The sequence below is a fragment of the Heterocephalus glaber genome, unplaced genomic scaffold (assembly GCF_053883595.1).
Source record: "Heterocephalus glaber isolate CG9 unplaced genomic scaffold, H.glaber_assembly_v1.0 deba00001662, whole genome shotgun sequence".
Classification (NCBI taxonomy): domain Eukaryota; kingdom Metazoa; phylum Chordata; class Mammalia; order Rodentia; family Bathyergidae; genus Heterocephalus; species Heterocephalus glaber.
The window spans coordinates 1,671,231-1,691,210 of record NW_028258403.1 but is presented as its reverse complement, the minus strand read 5'-3'; the positions used below and the strand labels follow the sequence as shown (position 1 = coordinate 1,691,210).

Below are 19,980 nucleotides of genomic sequence, written 5' to 3'. Positions count from 1 at the left end.
CAGTGTGGGGATTGGAGTGAGGGGGTTGCTGATCTAGGAAGAGACTAAGAATGCTGAAAACTGAAGAATTTATGAAAATCATTTTCTGAGCTGAGCTAAACTGGCATGATATGTACTCTAATACCATTGATAATAATTTTTAATCCCAAGTCTATGGTTTTTGAGACAAACTTTAAAATCTCTCAATCTCTCTCTCTCTCTCTCTCTCTCTCTCTCTCTCTCTCTCATACTGGAGACTGAACTTAAGGCCTTACTTGTGCTAGGCAAGCACTATCCTCCTGAGCTGTATCTTCAGCCCCTCATTAATTTTTTTACAGACAAAGTTGTAAAATATATATTGGGTGATAACAAAATTTGATGGAGTCCCATCTATTTCTCTTTTTTCTTTTTGCTTAAATTCTTTTATTGGTACATTCTAGGTATGCAATACGTTTACCTTTATCATCGGGCACTTGTACCTGTACATGATGTATCTTGGTTCTTATTTTTTCCCCATTCTTTGTGCTCCCTTCCCTATTTACAAAGACTTTGTTTCCATTTTTTCCTTTTCTCATAATTTTTCCTTTCCCTTCTTTCCTTTCCCCTTCCCCTCTCACTTCCATCTATTTCAATATACATGCTGTGTAAATGGTTTTCAGAGGGATTTTGCCTATTTTTGAAGAATTTCATTTTTATTGCACTTTTCTGTTTACAGAAAAAGTATTAAAGAAAAGTGGAAGATTATGTAGAAATATTTGATCATATCTGAGGAATATTTTTATCAATGTCATTGGCAAAAATGTTTTTGTACATCTCAATTTAGGGACTAATGAAATCAGAAATATGAGTATTTTTTTTAAAGATGGGTGAGAGGTCTGTCTGTCTACCTACAGTTAAGACCAAACAAAAAATTTTAAAGCAAATATAGATTTGTCAATGTTATGATCCAGTAAACAGTGTTATCAGTTGCTAAACTATTCTTAAAGAAAGTGGGATACTCTTCATTCCTATAGATTGAGACTTCTACTTTTCTGTTATTGTTTTAATTGATTGATTATGTCAACTTGAATAATCAACACCTAACTAAATTGGCTCAAGGTAGTTCTGGATGTGGAAGACCCACCCTCATGATGATTGTGACCAGAATGCTATAAAAGGGAAACAAAGAAGGAAGACTTGCTTCTGTCTTCTTTGGAGGAGCTCCAGTCTTCACTTGCACATTGGACATCATCTCCTGGCTTGCAGTGCAGACTCTTTAGCCTTCCAGTGGAGATTGTTCAGCTTTCTGGCACAGACTCTTCAGCCTTCAGGTGCAGATTCTTTGGCCTCCTGATACAGACTCCCATAGGACACTACATGGAGCTCAGGCCTTCAACTGGATCTTCCAGATCTTCAGTGTGCAAATAGCCCTTTCTCATTCTTCCACACCTGACTCTGCGTGTGGCCATAATAAGGCAATCTGTAAATTCTTATACATTTGTGTATCTCATATTATATTTGTTTGTCTAATAAACACTGACTGACATAGTTATAAACACTACATATCATTTCAAATGATTTTCAAAGTTGTTTATTGTATAAATTATAAGACTAATTATGCAAAAATTTAGGATATTGTAAAAAATGAAATGTAGTTTATGAAAATTACTTTGTAATTTAATAGTCTTAAGATAAAGAACTCAAAAATTAATTTCTTACTGTAGAAAAAGAAAATAAATCTTAGGTATTTATTTTCTAACAAATTCAAACATTGCAAATTAATAAGTATCATATCAGAGTGACAAAATTTAAGATATGCTTAGAAAATTATGAACGATGTGAAATTAAAAAAGCATGACAGTAGCAGCACCACCCCCTGGGACTCCTTGGGTCTGTGAGGAGCCAAGCTGCACAGGCTGCCAGCAGCAATGCCCCCGGGTATCCAGCCACTGCCCCCACCCCAGCTCCTCTGGTGGCCGGGCCCCACCAGCACCTGGATCCACAGCACAGGGAGTCATAAATGGCATTGTTCTGAGCTCCAGAAGATAGAGCAGAAGTGAACAACAGAGAGAGGGCCATTCTGAGGCTCCTTGATGAAAATTGAAGGTCATTGGAAAAGTGAAGAAAATCTCTGTAATAAAGGCACATCAGACCACCATATTTGGTAAGTTGGAGGGATCACCACCTCCCATCAGAACCTGGACTATCTTCAGGGGAAGGGCAGCTAGAACCTGTAGTAGAACCTTGCAGAGGTCAGCCCTGCAGGAAGTCAGGGAGCTCAACTTGGGCCTTGCAGCCAGAAATCAGCTTGAATCTCAGGGGACTCCTGCTGGCTTGCTGAGACTAATTGACTTAGATCTGGACATTGCTGCCCACTTTTTCTATTGTGACAGCAGAGACATGTCCTGAATGAGGCCCTCTGTTTTTATTTTTAATTTTTTAAAGTTATTTTTTCTCTTATTTTTAATTTTAATTTTTTATTATTTTAAATTAATTTTTTCTTTTTTCTTCTTTTCCTTTTTTCTTCTCTCTCTCACTCTTTCTCTCTCTCCCACCTTGTTCTTCATCTTTCTCCATTTTTGTTTCTATTCCTGTCCTATTTCAGATTTCTTTTTCTTCTTTTTCTTTTCTTCTCTCTTTTTCCTTCTCTTGATTGTTGGTAGTTTCATAGACAAGGGAATATAGTCTCTAGCTTTCCTAATGCTGTTAGTTTCTTCTGTTCTTGTCTTTTTTTTCATTTTGTATTTTCCTTTTGACTTCAACAGTTTTCCCAAGTTTGGGTGATCTTCCTGTGACCTCTGGCCTCACATCTAACCTTTCCTTGTCCTTGTACCTAACTATCCCTCTCTCTCCAACTCCTTCTAAGTCCTCATCCTGAAGGGCTAAGTTGCTATATTGAAGAGTTTATTCATTATGGACATATTTTGGGCTGGTCCTTGATTTTGATTTAATTCACATGGTTAAAGGTGATAGATTAATAGCTACCACAAATTGTCATTTTCTAAGCTGTGATTGATGCTATTGTTGTTGTTGATTGTATCATTTAGTCTAAGGTGTTATGATTAATCTAATCAGTTGTCCTTCCTTGCATACTGAGAACAAGATTGCCTAAGAGTCATTAGAGACTCAAAACCTAAAGACCAGCTATATCTGGAAGACACCTCTGAGAAGCAATCATTCCATGAGTTCTAAATACAAGCAACAAAGATACTTACAATAAGCAATATTGAAGTATCAACCCAGGAATTAAACCAAAATGAGCACCACCAACAAAAATATAAATGAGAAGACACCTAAGTAAGGTGCAAACCCAGACTTCCAGCTCACCAAAGGCCAATTTGGGGGGAAACAAGGTGGAAAAATCTAATAATCAACCAGTGGGACACCCTAAATGATAGCAAAGGAAGTATCAAAACAGATGAATGAGGCTCTAGAGAAATTCAAAACAAATAATTTTCCAAATAACTCCAGAGATGATGAGCAGAATGAAAGAGATGATTAGACACTGTAGAACAGAAACAGAAAAAAATAGATGAGCTCAGTACCTGATGGAAGCCGTGAATGCCCAGCATAGGAAAGAAATGGAATCCACAACTGCTCAAAATAGGAAGGAAATGGAACTTGAAAGAGATTCAAACTGATACCCAGGAGATTAAAAACTGTATTTAAAATATTCACAGCAGAATGAGCCAATGTGACAATAGAATATCAGATATAGAAGACAGGATTGCATTTAGTGATCATGATAAGAGAGATTTCTTAAAAATAGTAAGGGATCATGAGAAATCAATCCAGCAGCTCCTAGATGATAAAGGCTTAGACAACCTTATCAAACAAAGGAAAGAAAAGGCTCACATTCATGCATTTAGGAAAGAAAAAGATGAAGTCACACCAGAACCAGCAGAAATCTAGAGGATCAATACCTACTTCGAGAACCTATACTCTAATAAAATGGAAAACACAGAAGAAATGGAAAGATACCCACATATATATGAATTACCAAATTTGAACCAAGACTAAACTAAAATAGAGGTGGATTACAGATCTAAATATTAAAACAGAAACACTAAACTTGCTAGAAGATAAGTTCGGTAGAACTCTTGAAGACGTTGGCATAGGAAAGGACTTTATGGACAAATCCTCAGTAGCACAGGAACTAGCAGAAAAAATCAACAACTGGGATCTCATCTTATTAAAAATTTTCTGCAGTGCAAGAGAAACCACCAACAGAGCTAAGAGACAACCTACAATGTGGGAAAAAATTGTTCCCACCTGTTCCTCAGACAAAGGTCTACTTTCTAGAATATATAATGAACTAAAAAAATCAGACCCCCAAATATAAAGACCCAATTCAAAAACTGAATTGAAACTGAAAATGAACAGACATTTCTCAGGCAAAGAAGTAAAAGCAGCAAATAAACATATGAAAAAATGTTCCGCATCACTGGTCATTTCAGAGATGCAGATGAAAACAACACTGAGATTCTACCTAAACCCAGGAAGAATGGTTGCTATCAATAAATCAACTGATAACAAATGCTGGCAGAGTTGTGGGAGAAAGGAACCCTTCTCCCTCGTTGGTGGGAGTGCAGACTGGTGCAACCACTGTGGAAATCAGTATGGAGATACCTCAAAGAACTAGGACTAGAGGTCCCATTTGACCCAGCTATTCCTTTGCTGCGTATCTCCCCAACAGAATTAAAAGAATCATACCGGTGATATATGCTCACCTATGTTTATAACAGCACAGTTTGTAATGGCTAAAGCTTGGAAACAGCCCAATTGCCCATCAACTAGAGACTGGATAAGGAAGTGTTTTTTTTTTTTTAAATAAAATGGAGTACTACTCAGCCAAAAAGAATGAGAAACTAGAGACATTTATAGCTAAGTGGATGAACATTGAGGCCATGCTCTTTTTAAAAATGAAAATAAATTTATTGCTTTTAAAAAACAAATTAACATTTATAACAAAGCCAAATTTGATTTTATCTAAATGTTAACAAAAGCCTAATACATTTCAGTAAACAAGAATTTCCAACTTACTGTATAAGTAAGAAGTCAAATAAACACTTGTCTTTAGTTAGTGGCAAACATCAGTCACTGCCATCTAATTCCAAAAATCCAGGCTGCTTTGCATGTAAGGGCAATTCAGCACACCAGTCACCCTTCTCTTCCCTACTAGAAATGCACTGAAAAGTTACAAGCTCAGAGGAGAGGCTGTACAGGAAGCAGGAGCTGAAGTCAAAATTCTATTACCCTGAGGGAAGTGGGGAAGGTAGTGTTATTATTTCTACCATGTCTACATAAAAAAACTGATCTTTAAAAAACAACTCCAGACAAGATTTCATTTATGGAATGTGGTGAACATGATCAGGTCCCCATTTTTAGTGTTTGACAGTATCTGGTCTCATGCTTATACTCAGTACTGGGAGAGATGCAAATACTATACCTTGGGCCTTCCCCAGTCACAGTGGCTTCTGCCCTATGTGGATTAGAAAGATGGCTCTCTTATCCCTAGAGATACTGGCTTGGAATTAGGACAAATGTAGGCAGGTACTGTCCACTCCAGGAAAGCTGAGTGCACAGTTTATTCTATAATGCATACATTAAGCTTTTTAGAGCTTTAGCAAGACTGTCAGTAACAAGTCACTTTTTTGTACCTAGGAAATATTTCTTAAACTTCTCCTGGGTTTGGTTCAAAAAAGTGACTAGGTCAAAAATCACTCTGTTACTCATGAAGACAAATGCCTCTAAAGTTACAAAGAGGAATGCAATTTCCCTCTAAAGTTACAGCACTTAGGTCCTATAGTTGAACATGTCTTCACACCATACCCTGTTTTTGGCCCCCATGTACACAGATGCATTGCACTGCTGCATGGCACACTCCATTTCAACTAGTTGGTGGCATCCGATGTTTAACTTTTCCTGATACTCAGTCTGAGAAACACAATCATAGAGTTCCTGGGCAGTAAATGTGACATGTTTATTTACCTCATACTTGATTAGAAAGTTATAGAGGGTCTCAACATCTTAATAATTACTGTTAGGGGCCAAAATCCTCTGAATTCCTTCAAGAATATGTTTCACAGCTGCCATTAACTTTTGAAGATATATAAATGCTTCTTCAAATGATGCTATTTTTGAATCAGTGAGAGCTGAATTTGAATTCAATCTTTGAAACACATCCATGCTGTTCTGCTATATTGTAATCCAAACATTCTTTAGGACAGACCAGATTTCTTGATGCCTGTTGGACTGGGAAAGACGAGAACATGAGAAAACAGTGATTTCTTGGCTATGAGACTTCATCAAAGGAGTGTCTTCCTCCATTTTACTCATCGTGTTTTCTGAAGAATTTGGTTTAAGTTTTGTCTTGACCTCTGCAAATGTCTGTAGTAGTCTGCTTATATGAGCAAAGGCCTGTGGAAGAATACCATCATAATTCTACCTTATACTGAAAGCATATAACAAGCTTTTAGAATCTTGAAGCAAGAATTTCACAGTTGTAAAGTACACTGCATTATTAGCTTTACAAAGATTTTCATACAGGCTCTCAACAGTTAAAAGTAAGTTCTTTTCCATAACGAATCCAAATACAGGCAACCAATGTTTTCTAAAGCACTGTAGTAAATGTATTAGATAGAGTCCATGGTGGTTTCAAGTGCAGCATCTCCATCCAAAGGTTCCCAAGAGCAATTTTCATTTCTGTTTCTAATATTGAAGATAAAGCTGTTCCAAGAGATCTTTCAAGATCAGATAGAATGTGTTCAAGTACAATGGACAGTCCAGAATTGGCAGATTTCTCCTCAGAGGCCTCTTCTACAGGTTTTGCTTCTGCTTTCAATTGTTGCTTAGATGTACAAGGCTGATGACACACATCTGTGTTCAGAAATAAGGTTAATAACTCTGCATTTAATTCTTCTTTATTGAGTGACTTCACAACACTTATGAAGCCTTTGCTTCTTAAATGTTTGTCATCCGAGCAGAGAATTACAAGAGAACTGGGGAATAATTCCTGGTACTGAAGGCAGCCTTTTAATACTTAATCATCATTCTCCTCACTCAATCCATAAAGCTTTTGAGAAGCAAGTTGTATTGATTGACCCCATAGCTTTCTGTCTTGGCTTTTAAGTCTGTCATCGATGAAATGAACTGCAGTTATAGCTTTGTGCTGGGCATGTTTTAGTAATTTTCCTGCCTTCATTCAATCTAACTTTTGCACAACAACAAAAGGAATTATTAATACAAGTCTGTCAAAGCCTGATATTTCTGTTGTCTTCAAAATTCTAACAAATTTAACTCTGTCTCAAAATGTAAAGGAAGGACTGGGGATGTTGGTCAGTGCCCATTGGGTTAAGTCCCCCCAACCACAAAATAAAAAGAATTGGGGCCCAGGTTGTAGCTCAGGGGTAAAGTGCTTGGCTAGCATGCATGGGTTCAATCACCAGCATGACAAAATCAAATAAAATAAGTGGTTTTCTTTTGTATTTTTGTTTGAATTAATGTAATAATCCTACAAATGTTGATGAGGGTGAGGGGAAAGGAACACTTCTACATTGTGGGTGGGAATGTAAACTAGCACACCCCTATGGAAATCAGTGTGGAGATTCCTCAAAAGACTAACAATAGAAATTCCATTTGACCCAGCTATTCCCCTTCTAGGTATCTTCCCCAAAGAGTTACAAGTCATCATATTACAGGGTTACATGCATACCCATGTTTATAGCAGCACAATTCATAATAGCTAAATCTTGGAAACAGCTTATATGCCCATCAACAGATGAATAGCTAAAGAAAATGTGATATTTATGAACAATGGAGTACTACTCTGCCATAAAGAAAGATTAACTTGAGGCATTCATCGGCAAATGGATTAAGTGAGATAAATCAGACACAAGTTAAACATTGCATTATTTCTCTTATATGAGAAACTTAAAGTATATATATTTATATATACAAATAAAGAATAAAACAATATAAACAGGAGATCTTTTCCAAATGTTTGGGGAAATAAGAGATGAAGGGGAGGTGGGAGAGAGGGAAGAAAAAAGGAACAGAGTGGTGGTGGTGAGGAATTGAAGGGAAAAGAAAATGCTGATGAAAACAGAGCTTTTGCAACAACTGGAAAGGGGACCAAGCATTGAAGAGAGCAGGGAGGGAAGGGAGGGGTATGGGATGAAAGAAAAATCAAGATGCACTGTGTGTGTGCACCAGCTCCCTGCAGTGAATGTAATCATTATGTACTGTGAATGTGTAGTAATCAATTTTTAATGTAATGTGAAAATTGACATAAAACTCCTCTCTTCTAGTTCTTCATAAAATAAAAATATTTTTCTAAAGTAAAAAAAAAATTCTAACAAATTTGAAATGATTCATGAGGATATTTGTGTCAATAACAATTAGCAGAAGCTTTCTGCCTGAAACAGTATTTGTGGCAGAAGAATGTATATCATCTTCCACCAAGTCAATTTCCATACTCATTAACTCTCCTTAACCACAGTCATTTCCACTCTCATTAACCACAGGTAAATCCACACTTTTTCTCACACATGCAGCATGAAGCTCTTCTACTATCTGCATCTCTTGAGCAGTGTCTTGTATATTTTCAGGTGACACTGAAGAACATGGTGCTTCAAAACTGAGAAAGGTTTTCCTTAGAACTTGAATCATTTCTTGATGCTTATATTTTCTTTTATAATCATGAACAGTCTGCTTATTTGTAGAATCTAAAAGTAAATGTTCAGCTTTATGCCTGGTCAAATTTAATGAAACCCGGGAGCCTTCTGGGAATTCTCTTGCTTCCTGCTTAGTCTTTACCTTACTAGAAACTAAATTGAAGACATTTTCTTCTACAAATTTCTACAGGGTATTACAAGATTTGACTGGACTTTTGAAGCTTTTCTAGAGTCAGCTTCATGAATAATTTTGGAATAATCTTGATCAAATTGATTTTTCTTATGTTTACATTTTTCAGAACTGTCTCTAAATTTGTTTCTTTCTCTCTTGAGTTCTTTCATTGTCTCTGTCTGAGAAAGCAGGTGAGGCCATTTCTTTTCCTTGCCTGGAGGCCATACTCTTAAGTGAAATAAATAGGACACACATGTATAAATACTGAATAGTTTCTCTGGTGTAAAAAACTAAAAGTGTAAATAAGGATCAAAATGCATAATTGATACTGTGTAATAGGAAGAAAAAGTCTAAAGCAGTAGGGGAAGTGGGAGAGGTAGGGGGAAGGAAAGAAGGGAAAAGAAAAAATATGAGAAAGGGAAAAAAATGGGAAGAAAGACCGTAAACAGGGAAGAGTGGAGGGGGTGAAGGGAGGGGAGGGGAATGTGGAAAAAATAAGAACCAAGATACATCATGTAAAGGTAGAAGATCCCAATGATGAATGTAACTGTATTAAAAAAAAATCAGATGTTACCCCCCCCAAAGTTCTAAACACCCCAATTACAATCAGTGAAATTGAAAACATAAATAAAAATTTACCAACACAGAAAAGCTCAGGTCCTGATGGCTTCACTGCTGAATTTTACAAGATATTTACAGAAGAACATTGTCACTACTCTTTAAACCATTCAATGAAATTGAAAGGGAAGCAATACTCCCTAATTTATTCCTGGAAGCAAGTGTTACTTTGATTCCAAAAGCAGTGAAAGACTTAACCAAAAAAGAGAACTATAGGCCAATCTCCCTAATGAACATGGATGCAAAAATCCTCAATAAGATACTGGCAAACAGAATACAGAGGATCATCAAGAAGATCATACACCCTGACCAAGTCATGTTTATCCCAGGGATGCAAGGATGGATCAACATACTTATATCAATAAATGTAATACACTCTATTAAGAGAGCCAAGGCGAAAAACCATATGATCATCTCAATAGATGTAGAAAAAGCATTTGACAAAATCCAACACACATTTATGATAAAAACCCTACAAAAATTGGAATAGTCTTTACCTCAATCAGATAAAAGCCATCTATGAAAAACCAATAACCAATACCATACTAAATGGTCAAAAACTGAAATCCTTCACATTAAAACGAAGAGCAAGACAAGGATGTCCACTATCACTGCTCCTGTTCAATATAGTTTTGGAAACATTAGCCACGGCAATTAGATAAGAGAAAGAAATAAAAAGAATAAAGATAGGATATGAAGAAGTCAAATTGGCATTATTTGCAATGATATGATACTCTATGTAGAAGACACCAAGAACTCTACCAAAAGTCTTCTAGATTTAATAACCAAATTCAGTAGAGTAGTTGAATACAAGGTCAACACACAAAAATCAATTGCAATTCTTTTCACACACAATAGCATCCAAAACATGAAATATCTAGGAATCAACCTAACAAAAGAAATCAAAGACCTCTTCTCTGAAAACTATTTCACTCTGAAAAAAGGGGTCAAAGAGGATATCAGAAAATGGAAAGACATCCCTTTTTCCTGGGCAGGAAAAACCAATATAGTGAAAATGGCCATATTTCCAAAATTGTTCTATAGATTCAATGTGATCTCAATTGAAATTCCAACAGTATATTTCACAGAACTAGAGAAAACAATCCAAAAATTCATTTGGAATCAGAAAAGACCTAGAAGAGTAAAAGCAATTCTAGGTAACAGAGACATGACAGGGGGTATTACAATCTAGAACTTGAAACTATACTACAAAGCCACTGTAATAATAACAGCATGGTACTGGCAAAGAAACAGACCTGAGGACTAGTGGAACAGATTAGAAGATGCAGAAAAAATGCAGACACACTCAGCCACCTCATCTTTGACAAAGGAGTCAACCATCCTCACTGGAGGAAAGGAAAGATAGCCTCTTTAATAAACAGTTCAGGAAAAAATGGGTTTCAACTTGCCAAAGATTAAAACTAGACCTATATCTCTCACCATGCACTAAACTAAAATCAAAATGGATTAAAGATCTAAATATTAAAACAGAAACACTGAACTGGCTGGAGCAGAGGTTAGCTAGAACTCTTGAAGACATTGGTGTAGGAAAAGATTTTATGAACAAAACCTCAGTTGCCCATGAACTAGCAAATCAACAAGTGGGATCTCTTCTTATTAAAAGGCTTCTGCACAGCAAGAGAAACCACCAGCAGTGTGAAGAGCAACCCACAATGTGGGAAAAAATCTTCACCTGCTCTTCCTCAGACAAAGGTCTACCATCTCGAATCTATAAAGAACTTAAAAAGATCAGACCTCTCAAATTTAAAGACCCAACCCAAAAATGGGCATCTGAAATGAACAGACATTTCTCACACAAAGAAGTAGAAATAGCAAATAAATACATGAAGAAAATGTTCAACCTCACTGGTCATTCGAGAGATGCAAATGAAAACAACACTGAGATTCCACCACACCCCAGAAAGAATGGTTGATATCAAGAAATCAACCAATAACAAATGTTGCTGGGGTTGTGGGTAGAAAGAAACACTTCTCCATTGTTCATGGCGGTGCAGACTGGTGCAACCACTGTGGAAATCAGTATGGAGATACCTCAAGGTACTAGAACTAGAGGTCCCATTTGATCCAGCTATTCCTCTGCTGGGTATCTTCCCCAAAGAATTAAAAGAGTCATACCACAGTGATATATGGGCACCCATGTTCATAGCAGCACATTTTGTAATATCTAAAACTTGGAAACAGCCCAAATGCCCATCAACTAGAGACTGGATAAAGAAAATATATATTTTTAAAATATGAATTACTACTCAGCCATAAAAAATGAAAAATTAGAGACATTTATAGTTAAATGGATGCACATTGAAGCAATACTCTTAAGTGAAATATGTACGACACACGTGTAAATACCGAACAGTTTCTCTAGTGTGAGAAACTGAAAGTGTAAATAAGGACTAAAATGTATAATAGATAATGTGAAATAGGAAGAAAGGGGCAAAGGGGAGGGGAATTGGGAGGGGTAGGGGAAAGGAAAGAAGGGAGTGGAATTTTTTTTTATTAAATTCTTTTATTGGTACATTGTAGGTATACAACACAATTACATTTCTCATTGGGAATTGTAACTTTACATAATGCATCTTGGTTCTTATTTTTTCCCCATTCCTAGTCCTCCCTTCACGCCCTCCACCCTTCCCTATTTACAAAGACTTTATTTCCATTTTTTCCATTTCTCATCATTTTTCCTTTCCCCTGCCCCTCCCACTACCCCTACCCCTTTGGACCTTTTCTTCCTACTTTACATTATGGATTATTCATTCTAATCATTGGTACATTTTAGGCATACAATATAATGACATTCATCATTGGAAATTTGCACCTTCACATAGTCTCTTTTGGTTCCTATTTTTCACCCTTGCCCAGCCCTCCCTTCAACCCCTCCAGTCCTCCCTATTTACAAAGATTTTGTTCCTATTTTTCCATTTTCTCATATTAATCCCATTCCCTTCTATTCTTTCCCCTACCCTCCCACTTCCTTCCCCTTTGCCCCTTTTCTCCCTATTTCACATTACCTATTATACATTTAGTCCTTATTTACACTTTCAGTTTCTCACACCAGAGAAACTATTCGGTATTTACACATGTGTGTCCTATTTATTTCACTTAAGAGTATTGCCTCAATGTGCATCCACTTAGCTATAAATGTCTCTAATTTCTCATTTTTTATGGCTGAGTAGTACTCCATTTTATAAAAAACCCACATTTTCTTTATCCAGTCTCCAGTTGATGGGCATTTGGGCTGTTTCCAAGTTTTAGCTATTACAAACTGTGCTGCTATGAACATGGGTGCACATATATCACTGTGGTATGATTCTTTTAATTCTTTGGGGAAGATCCCCAGCAGTGGAATAGTGGGGTCAAATGGGACTTCCAGTCCTAATTCTTTGAGGTATCTCCATACTGATTTCCACAGTGCTTGCACCAGTCTACACTCCCACCAGCAGTGGAGCAGGGTTCCTCTTTCCCCACAGCCCCGCCAGCATTTGTTATTGGTGGATTTCATGATAGCAGCCATTCTTTCTGGAGTGAAGTGGAATCTCAGTGTTGTTTTCATTTGCATCTCTCGAATGACCAGTGAGGTTGAACATTTTTTTCATGTACTTATTTGCTATTTCTACTTCTTTGTGTGAGAAATATCTGTTCATTTCAGATGCCCATTTTTGGATTGGGTCTTTAAATTTGAGAGGTCTGATCTTTTTAAGTTCTTTATAGATTCGAGATGGTAGACCTTTGTCTGAGGAAGAGCAGGTGAAGATTTTTTCCCACATTGTGGGTTGTCTCTTCACACTGCTGGTGGTTTCTCTTGCTGTGCAGAAACCTTTTAATAAGAAGAGATCCCACTTTTTGATTGTTTGTGCTAGTTCATGGGCAACTGAGGTTTTGTTCATAAAATCTTTTCCTACACCGATATCTTCAAGGGTTCTACCTAACCTCTGTTCCAACTGGTTCAGAGTTTCTATTTTAATATTTAGATCTTTAATCCATTTTGATTTTAGTTTAGTGCATGGTGAGAGACATAGGTCTAGTTTTAATCTTTGGCAAGTTGAAGCCCAATTTTTCCAGCACCTTTTATTAAAGAGGCTATCTTTCCTCCAGTGAGGGTGTTTGGCTCCTTTGTCGAAGATGAGATGGCTATGTCTGGCGTTGTTTCTGCATCTTCTAATCTGTTCCACTGGTCCTCAAGTCTATTTCTTTGCCAGTACCATGCTGTTTTTTATCACAGTAGCTTTGTAGTATAGTTGCAGGTTGGGGATTGTGATGCCCCCTGCCATGTCTCTGTTGCATAGAATTGCTTTCGCTATTCTGGGTCTCTTCTTGTTCCAGATGAATTTTTGGATTGTTTTCTCTAGGTCTATGAAGTATGCTGCTGGGATCTCAATTGGAATTGCATTAAATCTATATAGCTGTTTTGGAAGTATGGCCATTTTCACTATATTAATCCTTCCTACCCAGGAGCAGGGGATGTCTGTCCATTTTCTGATATCATCTTCAATCTCTCTTTTCAGAGTGCCATAGTTTTCAGAGAAGAGGTCTTTGATTTTTTTTGTTAGGATGATTCCTAGGTATTTCAGTTTTTTGGATGCTATTGTGAAAGGCATTATTTGCCCTATTTCTCTCTCAGTGAGTCTGTCATTGGTGTAGAGGAAAGCTATTGATTTTTGTGTGTTGACCTTGTAACCAGCTACTTGACTGAATTTGGTTATTAAGTCTAGAAGACTTTTGGTGGAGTTCTTGGGGTCTTCTATATAGAGTATCATGTCATCTGCAAATAATGACAATTTGACTTCTTCATTTCCTATCTTTATTCCTTTTATTTCTTTCTCTTGTCTAATTGCCGTGGCTAATGTTTCCCGAACTATGTTGAACAAGAGTGGTGATAGTGGACATCCTTGTCTTGTTCCTGATTTTAGTGTGAAGGATTTCAGTTTTTGACCATTTAGTATGGCTTCTATCAGTTTGAGGTAGAGACCATCTATTTCAATTTCTTGTAGGGTTTTTATCATAAATGCCCTTTGGATTTTGTGAAATGCTTTTTCTGCATCTATGGAGATAATCATATGGTGTTTGTCCTTGGCTCTATTGATATAGTGTATTACATTGATTGATTTTTGTATATTGAACCATCCCTGCATCCCTGGGATGAATCCCACTTGATCAGGGTGTATGATCTTCTTGATGATCTTCTGAATTCTGTTTGCCATTATCTTATTAAGGATTTTTGCATCTATGTTCATTAGTGAGATTGGTCTATAGTTCTCCTTTTCGGTTGGGTCTTTCTCCGCTTTGGGGATCAAGGTGATGCTTGCTTCCAGGAATGAATTTGGGAATATTGCTTCCCTTTCAATTTCATTGAAGAGTTTGAACAGTAGTGGCAGCAGTTCCTCTCTAAATGTCTTGTAGAATTCAGCAGTGAAGCCATCAGGGCCCAGGCTTTTCTTAGTTGATAAGTTTTTAATTACATTTTCAATTTCATTGGTTGATATTGGGTTGTTCAGAATTTTTAGGTCTTCTTTGTTCAACTTTGGTAATTCATATGTATCCAGGAATCTGTCTATTTCTTCTGCGTTTTCCATCTTATTGGCATGTAGGTTCTTGAAGTAGGTATTGATGATCCTCTGGATTTCTGCTGGGTCTGTTGTCATTTCACCCTTTTCATTCCTAATTGCATGGATTTGGGCCTTTTGTTTCCTTTTTCTGACAAGGTTGGCTAAAGGTTTGTCAATTTTGTCGATTCTTTTGAAGAACCAACTCTTGGCTTCATGGATTTTTTGTATCATTCTCTTAGTCTCCATTGTATTGATTTCTCCTCTGATCTTTAAAATTTCCTCTCTTGTATGAGCTCTGGGGTTGTCCAGTTCTTCTTTTTCTAGAAGCTTGAGGTTCAGCATCAGGTTGTTTAATTAGGCTTGTTCTGTTTTCCTAATATGCATATTCACTGTTATGAATTTCGCTCGTAAGACTGCTTTCATTGTGTCCCATAGATTCCGATATGTTGTATTGTCATTGTCATTTAATTGAAGGAACTGTCTGATTTCTTCTTTAATTTCCTCTGTGACCCATTGGTTATTCAGAAGTGTGTTGTTCAATTTCCATGTGTTTATGAAATTTTTTGAGTTTCTTTTGCTATGGATCTCCAATTTCATCACCCTATGGTCTGATAATATACAGGGGATAACTTCAATTCCTTTGCACTTATTTAAACATGTTCTATTTGTGAGTATGTGGTCTATTTTGGAGAAAGACCCATGTGCAGCTGAGAAGAATGTGTATTCTGATTTTGTTGGATGGAACACTCTGTAAACATCTGTCAAGTTCATTTGTTCAAGAGTTTGATTGAGTTCTAGTACTTCATTACTTATTTTTAGTCTAGTTGATCTATCTATTTGTGACAGTGGGGTGTTGAGGTCCCCCACTACAATTGTATTGGTGCATATATGACTTTTTATTTCCGTTAGTATTTGTTTTATATAGTTGGGTGCACTAGTGTTTGGTGCATAGATATTTATGACTGTCATCTCTTCCTCTTGGATTCTTCCCTTTACAAGGAGGTAGTGTCCTTCTTCGTCTCTCTTAATGAGTGTTGGTTTGAAATCTACTTGATCTGCAAAGAAGATAGCTATTCCTGCTTTTTTTTTGGTTCCTGTCACATGCAGTATTGTTTTCCACCCTTTAACTTTCAGTCTATGAGTATCCTTTTGAATTAAGTGTGTTTCTTGTATGCAGCACATTGTTGGATTTTGCTTCTTGACCCATTCTGCCAGTCTATTTCTTTTGATTGGTGAATTGAGACCATTAACGTTGATGGTTATAACTGAAACATATTGACTTGTCATTTCCATGACCTTTTCTTTTTGTTGGGTTCTCCCCCTTTACATTTAATTTCTTGTCATGCCAGATGGGTTCATTCTGCTTTGCTTCCTGGGGTTGTGATCCTCAATGTCTGTTCCTAGGATATTGTGTAAAATTCTTTGGAGTGCTGGTTTGGCATTCACGAAGTTCCTAAGGTGCTCTTTATCATGAAAGTATCTTATTTCTCTATCCATTTTGAAAGATAGTTTTGCAGGGTACATCAATCTGGGTTGGAGGCTGTTTTCTCTTAGTGCTTGGAATATGTCACTCCAAGCTCTCCTTGCCTTGATGGCTTGTGTTGAGAAGTCTGCTGTGATTCTGATGGGCTTTCCTTTGTATGTGATTTATTTCTTTTCTCTGACTGCTTGTAGAACTTTGTTCTTCTGTTGTGTTTCTGGAATCTTAACAATTATATGCCTATGTGTAGATTTTTTTTGATCAAGGCTATTTGGAGTCCTATATGCCTTATTTATCTGTATGTCAAGCTCTTTTCTCCTTCCTGGGAAGTTTTCTGCCATTATTTCTGTGAAGAGTTTTTTTTTTTAATGTCATCAGCACTCTCTCCTGTTTGTTCATTGAGCCCAATCAGTCTTATGTTATTCTTCTCTGCATCATCTAGCAGCTGCTGGATTGATTTCTCATGTTCCCTTATAATTTTGAAGCAAGTTTTCTTTTCCTGGTCACTAATTGCAATCTTATCTTCTATATCTGAAATTCTGTCCTCACCTTGGCTCATTCTGCTGTGTACACTTTCAGTGGAGTTTTTCATGTCTTGGACGTCTATTTGCATGTGTTTTATGGATTCCATTTGTTTCTTACGTTGGGATTCCACCATGTTCCTGAGCTCCTCTCTAGATTTATTAATCATGTCTTGCACTAGGGGCACAATTTCTCCTGTTATCTGAGAAATTATTTCTGATTTCCTTTTTTCCAGATCCCCTTTTGTTGCCAGTTCAGTGGGTCCATGTGGTTGAGTATCAGAGTGTTCCATCTCATTTCCCTTTGGGGTTGGTGTAGGTGATCTGCAAGTCTGGTTTTGAGACTTATTTACTTGTTTTCTCATTTTGACTGGGGCTGGGTGCTGTTAGTGCCTGCATGGATTACCTCCTCTGAGCTGCGAGAGGTGGGACAGGGGCCGGGAGCAGCGGTAGGGATGGTGACCCAAAAGCCCTTTCCCTTGGGCTGGGAGCAGTGGGAGGGATGGTGGCTGGGAAGCCCCTTCCTCTGGACCAGGAGCAGTGGGATGGTGGCTCAGAAGCCCCTACTTCTGGGCCGGGAGCAGTGGGATGGATGGTGGCCCAGAAGCCCCTTCCTCTGGTCCAGGAGCAGCAGGACAGAAGGTGGCCCAAAAGCCCTTTCCTCTGGGCTGGGAGCAACGGAGGGATGGTGACTGGGAAGCCCCTTCCTCTGGACCAGGAGCAGTGGGACGACAGCTCAGAAGCCCCTACCTCTGGGCTGGGAGCAGCGGGACTCAGTACCTTGGTCTGGTGGTCTGGTGTCCTCTGCATCTTTGTAGTGTGGAACCAGCTGTCTGTCTGTCTGCAGCGGGGTGATTAGGCATCTTCTCTGTGACTCAGGACCTCTGTAGGGCATGGGCAGACCTGCCTGTCTGCAGTGGCATGATTCGGCGTCTTTCGGGAATGGAATTAATATGAGAAAATGAAACATGGAAACAAAGTCTTTGTAAATAGGGATGGATGGAGGGGTTGAAGGGAGTACAGGGAAAGGGGAAAAAATAAGTAGCAAAAGAGATTATGTAAAAATACAATTTTGCAATGATTAATGCCATTATATTGTATATTTAAAATGTACCAATAAAATAAAAATTAAAAAAAAATACATGTCCTACACATGGCTAAATGAGGATGGTTCCTAATTCATGTCCCAACTTGCCCTCTTTTTTTGAGCTTGTCCTATGGCTCAAATAACTGGGTTCTGGATGCTATACCCTTACCTCATGTTCACCATGCCTGGAACTGAATGCATTATCTGAGTTCTGGATGGTTCCATCCAGCTGTCTTATTTTTGTCCATGATATTTCTACTTTTCCAGTCCCCTGGTGTAAAAGGTGACTACAAAAAATAATGGTGCTGGCAAAACTGGATTTCAACCTGCTAAAGATTAAAACTAGACCTGTATCTTTTCCCATGAACTAAATTAAAATAGAAGTGGATTACAGATCTTAATATTAAAACAGAAACACTAAATTTGCTGGAATATAAGTTAGGTAGAACTCTTGAGGACAATGGTAGAAAAAGACATCATGAACAAAACCTCAGTCACTTGTGAACTAGCACAAAAAATCAACAACTGGGATCTCAGTTTTAAAAAAAGCTTCTGCACTGCAAGAGAAACCACCAACAGAGCTAAGAGACAACCTACAATGTGGAAAAAATTTTTATCAGCTGTTCCTCAGACAAAGGACTACTATCTAGAATATATAAAGAACTTAAAAAAGTCAGACCCCCAAATATAAAGACCCAATTCAAAAATGGGCATCCAAAATGAACAGACATTTCTCAGACAAAGAAGTAAGAGCAGTAAATAAACATATGAAAAAATGTTCAACATCACTGGTCATTTGAGAGATGCAGATGAAAACAACACTGAGATTCCACCTCACCCCAGAAAGAATGGCTTCTACCCAGAAATCAACCAATAACAAATATTGGTGGGGTTGTGGGGAGATAGGAACCCTTCTCCATTGTTCGTGGGAGTGCAGACTGGTGCAACCACTGTGGAAATCAATATGGAGATTCCAAAAAAAACACTAGGATTAGAGATCCCATTTCACGCAGCTATTCCTCTGCTGGGTATCTTCCCAAAAGAATGAAAAGAATCATACCACAGAGATATATGCCCACCCATGTCTATAGCAGCACAGTTTGTAATATCTAAAATTTGGAAACAGCCCCGGTGCCCATCAACTGGTGACAGGGTAAAGAAAATGTGTTTTTTTTTTTTTTTTTAAAAAAAGGATTACTACTCAGCCATAAAGAACGATAAAATAGAGACCGTTATAGCTAAGTGGATGCACATCGAGGCCATATTCTTAAGTGACATAAACAGGACATATGTGTAAATACCAAATAGTTTCTTTCGTGTGAGAAACCAAATGTGTAAATATGGATCAAAGTGTATAATTGATATTGTGAAATCGAAGAAAACTTCTAAAGGGGTAGGGGAAAGGAAAGAAGGGAAAGGAAAAAAATATGAGAAAAGCGCAAAATGGAAACAAAGTCTTTGTAAATAGGGAGGGGTGGAGTGGTTGAAGGGAAGGCAGGGGAGTGGGGAAAAAATAAGAACCAAAATACATCATGTATAGGTTCAAGTTCCCAATGAGAATGTAACTGTAATATATACCTAAAACATGCCAATAAACTTAATGAAAAAAATAGGATTACAGTACAATGTTATCTATATAAGCACTCTAATGGATGTGTCAACTAAAAATCATGCATGTGAAATACATGGAATTCTATATTGTCATCTAAAATTTTTTTTCAGGAGTATAGAATAAATCTGGCTTTTCTAATAGTTCATTAAAATATATAAAAGTATTTTATTTGACTACAAACCAAGTATTTGTCAACAATATCTTATCTTCAAGCAAAGCTAACAACATTTTATCTATTATCTTTGTTAATGCATGTAAGTATACCATTCAGAACAAATGATCTAGAATCCCATTGT

General features: G+C 37.4%; 1 pseudogene; it reads right to left on the bottom strand.

Moving 5' to 3' along the window:
- Positions 1-5,754: 5,754 nt before the first annotated feature.
- On the bottom strand, positions 5,755-8,975 carry LOC101714362 (transcriptional protein SWT1 pseudogene; annotated as a pseudogene).
- Positions 8,976-19,980: the final 11,005 nt, after the last annotated feature.